Source organism: Porites lutea, chromosome 8 (genome assembly GCF_958299795.1).
Source record: "Porites lutea chromosome 8, jaPorLute2.1, whole genome shotgun sequence".
In the NCBI taxonomy this organism is placed as follows: Eukaryota; Metazoa; Cnidaria; class Anthozoa; order Scleractinia; family Poritidae; genus Porites; species Porites lutea.
In genome coordinates, this window is record NC_133208.1 from 32,188,068 (window position 1) to 32,194,256 (window position 6,189).

Sequence of the window (6,189 nt, forward strand, 5' to 3'; positions counted from 1 at the left end):
CAAGTTACATAAAACGTTATTTTGCGATAAATAATGAATAGGGTGGAGAGGAAAGAAGAAATAAATTATTATCAGGTCTTAAAGAAAGCAAAAAAACACACTTACAAATTCCTAGAACTGAGTCTAGGATCCCTTTGCAACTGAAAGAGGTCAACATGATCGGCTTGGAAAGCGTCTGAGGAAAAAACTTGAGAAAAATAAGTTGTATTAGTTCAATTTAAGTCTGTTGGTAACATTTTCTAATCGCTTGTTTTTTTTTTTGTTGTTCTTGAGCCTTTTTATTTTCTAGATTGAACCTACCAAGCAATTAATTTGTTCATCACGTTGGGAGGCGTTTTCTTCGCTTCAGGTATAATGGATATTTTTCTTTGCATTAATCTCTGGTTTTCTTTTAAGACCCACATAGTGAGCACCATAACTCTTAAGGGCTCAAATTATTTATTAAGGTAGAGCTGATATATTCTACAGTAAGAGCACAGCATCGCAAGAGCTGTGCGGCACTGGCGTTGTTTGCTAGTGAGAGAACAGAGAACTAAGAAGTGAACAACATACAGAAATGAACTCATTTATTCCTGTGGCTAATGGGAGCCAGTAGTAAAAGTTTCTTATATGTGCTTACTACAAAAGTACTTGGTTAAACTCAAAAATAGCGTTGGGCGTGGCACGAGCACCTGTATTTTTAATCACTGAAATGCTTTATTTTGCTAAGAGATGTTTACTTTATTGGTCGTTATCTTTACTGAGTTTATAGGTTCGTTTTTAAATTGCAGTTTTTCAGTGTACAAAGCTTTGAAAACCGTTATCTGGTGGAACCCGTACAAGCTGGTGAAAAAAACACCAATAATGAAAGGTACGTGATCTCTTGATAAGACTTCAATAGCCCTTGTTTTTACAACAGGTTTCGAGCTGGGGCAGTCGCAAAAATAGCGGTTGGACTGCGCAAATCATTTACAAAACATACCAACGCTGTAAAACAAGAACAAATAATAACCAGTACTCAAATTTCTCCATCATTGATCTACGGTCTACTGATAAACATTGAACCTTTTTTTCTGTTTTAGGACATGTTTCTCAAGTTGAACATCAGGAAAAGTGCTTGTCTCTTACAACACAACTAACGTGAAGATGATCGACCAAGATGAAATACATTAGGAGCTTAATCTAATATTTTCTTTCATATATACAACAGCTGAATAAAACTTTGTAGAAATTTGCTTGAGTAGCAGTCATTTTCAAAGGAGGACTTTCCTTCTTACGAAAACGACTGCTACTGGGCAACAATGCCTTTTTGTTCTGAAAGTATTAAGGATAGGTCTTGTCAAAATATCTTCAATGCTGATCGTGAGATACGATGCACTCTCGCCAGCGTTTGGGACAGTGTTGGTTACTGGCGAGTACTATTGTCGGCTTCTTCGGCCTTCGTTAATATTTGTGGTTACGAACGCGCGCAATTATGAACACTTAAATGCCTTTCTCATATTTCGTACATTGTAATGAACACTCTCGCCATCTTTCGGGGTACTTTTAGTCACTTCCTACCACTATAGTTTACTACTTCGGCTTCCGTTAAATCTACATGTTTACTTACCATGCATTACCTCAAACCGGCGCTATCGTAAATGCCTACATGCCTTTCGGAAATTACGTTCTTTTGGAGATACTTTCGGTAACTTTCGACCACTATTATTGACTACACAATAACTTCGGCTTGCGCTAACCATTACTTCCAACACGCACTATCGTAAACGCTTAAATGGCTTTGTCAAATTGCGTCTAGTGTAATGAACACTCCTTCAATCCAATCCTTCGGGGTACTTCTAGAAACTTTCGACCACCATTGTTAACTACTTAGCCTTGCGTTAAATCTACATGTTTACTTACCATTACTACGAACCGGCTCTATCGTAAATGCCTTTATGCCTTCCCAAATTGCGTTCTTTTGGGGTTACTTTCGATAACATTCAACCACTACCGTTTATTACTTCTCCTTGCGTTAATGTTTATAAACTTACCATTACTTCGGACACGCGCTATCGTGAACCCTCAAATGCCTTTGCCAAATTGCGTCCAATATAATGAACCTCGCAATCCTTCGGGGATACTTTCGGTAACTCACGACCACTATCATTGACTACTTCGGCTTGTGTCAATCTTCATATACATTTACCATTACTTCGTACGCGCGCCATCGTGAAAACTTAAAAGCCTTTGCCAACTCTTGTAAACACTATTAAATTAATGAACACTCTCGCAATACTAAGGGCGTACTTTCGGTAACTTTCGATCATTATCATTGACTACTTCGGCTCGGTCAATCTTCATTTAAACTTACCATTACTTCGAACGCGCGCCATCGTGAACTAAAAGAGTTTGCCAACTTGTAAACACTATAAAATAAGGGAACACTCTCGCAATACTTCGGGGGTACTTTCGGTAACTTTCCACCACTATCATTGACTACTTCAGCTTGTGTCAATCTTCATATACACTTACCATTACTTCGAACGCGCGCCATCTGCATCGTGAACACTTTAAAGCCTTTGCCAACTTTTGTAAACACTATTAAATTAATGAACACTCTCGCAATACTTCGGGCGTACTTTCGGTAACTTTCGATCATTATCATTGACTACTTCGGCTTGGTCAATCTTCATTTAAACTTACTATTACTTCGAACGCGCGCCATCGTGAACTAAAAGAGTTTGCCAGCTTGTAAACACTAAAAAATAAGGGAACACTCTCGCAATCCTTCGGGGGTACTTTCGGTAACTTTCGACCACTATCATTCATTCATTGACTACTTCGGCTTGGTCAATCTTCATTTAAACTTACCATTTCTTCGAAGGCGCGCCATCTGCATCGTGAACACTTTAAAGCCTTTGCCAACTCCTATAAACACTATTAAATTAATGAACACTCTCGCAATCCTTTCGGGGGAACTTTCGATAACTTTCGACCACTATCATTGACTACTTCGGCTTGTGTCAATCTTCATATAAACTTACCATTACTTCAAACGCGCGCTATCGTGAACACTTAAAAGCCTTTGCCAGCTCTTGTGAACAGCAAAAAATTAATGAACACCCTTGCAATCCTTCGGGGCTACTTTCGCTAACTTTCGACCACTATCATTGACTACTTCGGCTTGTGTCAATCTTCATTTAAACTTACCATTACTTCGAACGCGCGCCATCTACATCGTGAACACTTAAAAGCCTTTGCCAACTCTTGTAAACACTATTAAATAAATACGTAAACACTCTCGCAATACTTCGGGCGTACTTTCGGTAACTTTCGATCATTATCATTGACTACTTCGGCTTGGTCAATGTTCATTGAAACTTACCATTACTTCGAACGCGCGCCATCGTGATTTAAAAGAGTTTGCCAACTTTCGGTAACTTTCGACCACTATCATTGACTACTTCGGCTTGCGTTAATCTTCACTTCAACTTACCATTACTTCGAACGCGCGCTATCGTGAACACTTAAAAGCCTTTGCCAACTCTTGTAAACACTATTAAATTAATGAACACTCTCGCAATACTTCAGGCGTACTTTCGGTAACTTTCGACCATTATCGTTGACTACTTCGGCTTGGTCAATCTTCATTTAAACTTACCATTACTTCGAACGCGCGCCATCGTGAACTAAAAAAGTTTGCCAACTTGTAATCACTATAAAATTAATGAACACTCTCGCAATACTTCGGGGGTACTTTCGGTAACTTTCGACCACTATCATTTACTACTTCGGCTTGCGTTAATCTTCACTTCAACTTACCATTACTTCGAACGCTCGCTATCGTGAACACTTAAAAGCCTTTGCCAGCTCTTGTAAACACTATTAAATCAATGAACACTCTCGAAATACTTCAGGCGTACTTTCGGTAACTTTCGACCATTATAATTGACTACTTCGGCTTGGTCAATCTTCATATCAACTTAGCATTACTTCGAACGCGCGCCATCGTCAACACTTAAAAGCCTTTGCCAGCTCTTGTAAACATAAAGTTAATGAACACTCTCGCAATACTTCGGGGGTACTTTCGGTAACTTTCGACCACTATCATTGACTACTTCGGCTTGTGTCAATCTTCTTATAAACTTACCATTACTTCAAACGCGCGCTATCGTGAACACTTAAAAGCCTTTGCCAACTCTTGTGAACACTATAAAATTAATGAACACTCTCGCAATACTTCGGGGGTACTTTCGGTAACTTTCGACCACTATCATTGACTACTTCGGCTTGTGTCAATCTTCTTATAAACTTACCATTACTTCAAACGCGCGCTATCGTGAACACTTAAAAGCCTTTGCCAACTCTTGTGAACACTATAAAAATTAATGAATACTCTCGCAATCCTTCGGGGGTACTTTCGGTAACTTTCGAACACTATCTTTGACTACTTCGGCTTACTGATTACTTCTAACGCTCGCTGAAATGCCTTTTCGAGCCTCAGCATAGGAAACCTCAGCATAAGAAAGGGATGGGGATGCTCGTCGGAAATTTTGAATCAAACCCCTAAAGGAGACCGATCTGGGCGTGGCTGAAGCTTTTTTCGGACCCCTAAAAGAGACCATGTTAAAACACAGGCAATTTATATATTTTTATATTTTTCGCGTGCAACCCTAAACGAGACCTTCACGGCTAAATATGATGGCGTTTTGCCCAGAATGTCTAGGCAAAAAAAAAAGAAAAAGAAACTGGGGGAGAATTGAATGGTTCACTCGATAGAAGCTTTTTGTTTTGGTTTGCCTTCGAACCGCAGTGGTTTTATTCGCTTTTAGTTCAATGGCTCTTCTGGTTGATATCGAATTTCGTGTCCGCTCATCTTCTTCTTCGGCTTACATCATCGCTCCTAAACCAGATCCAGTTCTCCTCAAAAGCAAGTGCATGAAATTCTGATGACAGTCACAACTTTTTTACCACATTAGCTCCCAATGGTTTAACTCGCCAAATCCTTGAAGGTACATGGAATTCATCCCAAAAAATGCAAGTTCCAATGAAGGGGGAGGGAGGTTGCGCTGTCTGAAGTGTTTATCTGACTTTCTTATAAAGATAATTTTAAATTTATTACAAAGTACGAATATAACTAAGCTCATTTAACAGCCGGTATTTACCATTGTCTATCCAATACTGTATATTTAAAAATTTCCGACTGAAATTGTAATTTATATAGTAATGAATGTGCTAGCTAAGTAATACTAATAAATAAATGTAATACTTCGTGTTAATACTACATGATGTAAATTTAGTTCGTGCAAGCGAATGTGAACCTGAGTTTCAGATAAAGATAATTGAACCAAATAATATTCTGCTATTGTTGAATTTGTCACCCCTGTTCTGGTTGCCTTCGCTCACCTTCATCCGGAAAACGCGAAAATAACTGGGAAAATCTGCCATATTGTAAAAAATGGTGGCGTAAAAATTTTTCCCTTGTCCTCTCGAGTAGCCCGGACATTAAAATTTTGAATACGCAGCGTCCACGTCATTTGTGCAAGCCTCGTTGATAAGTGGAATTACGGCCCCGTTTTAAAAAGCGTACCACTTTTGAGACCCAGCCTCGTGCCCAATTTAACACCACGCCTTTGTCCTCCTTTCTCAATCAAAGGTATTCACAACTGTGAAAAATGAATCATTAGGGGACATCACGCTATCGGATGTTAAGGACGCGGCCGTGAATAATTTTAAAATAATAAACCTTATTTACCAAAGTGGTAGTGAATCAGTGTTGTACAAGATAATAACCTTAGTATTTGACGAGGCTGGGCCAATTAGAGCGGACAGGAATTAGTTGCTCGTAATAGAGTGTGTTGCAGTTTTCCGGCGTTCAATTGAAACAAAGACGAGTTTCAATTTGAGGCTGAAATGAAATAGAAGAAAGAAAGAATGAAATAAACGCCCCCCATTTCAATAAGCTTCCCGCTCTCGACTCAAAAACTGCTCTAGATAGTGACATACCGGGAATCCTCTTTTGAGCTCCCCAGGGGCTCATTTTTTCCAAGCACGTTTAAGGAAAAAAACCTAGGGACATGAAGTTGGAGATCATGCAGTCAACCATCAAAAGCAAATCCGAACTTCCACCACGTTAAGAAACAATACAGGATCAATCTGTCTGAAGTGTTACATTTGTGATAAATTAATTCAGTTTACCATTTAAGGGGTCTTAAAAAACGGACGGTC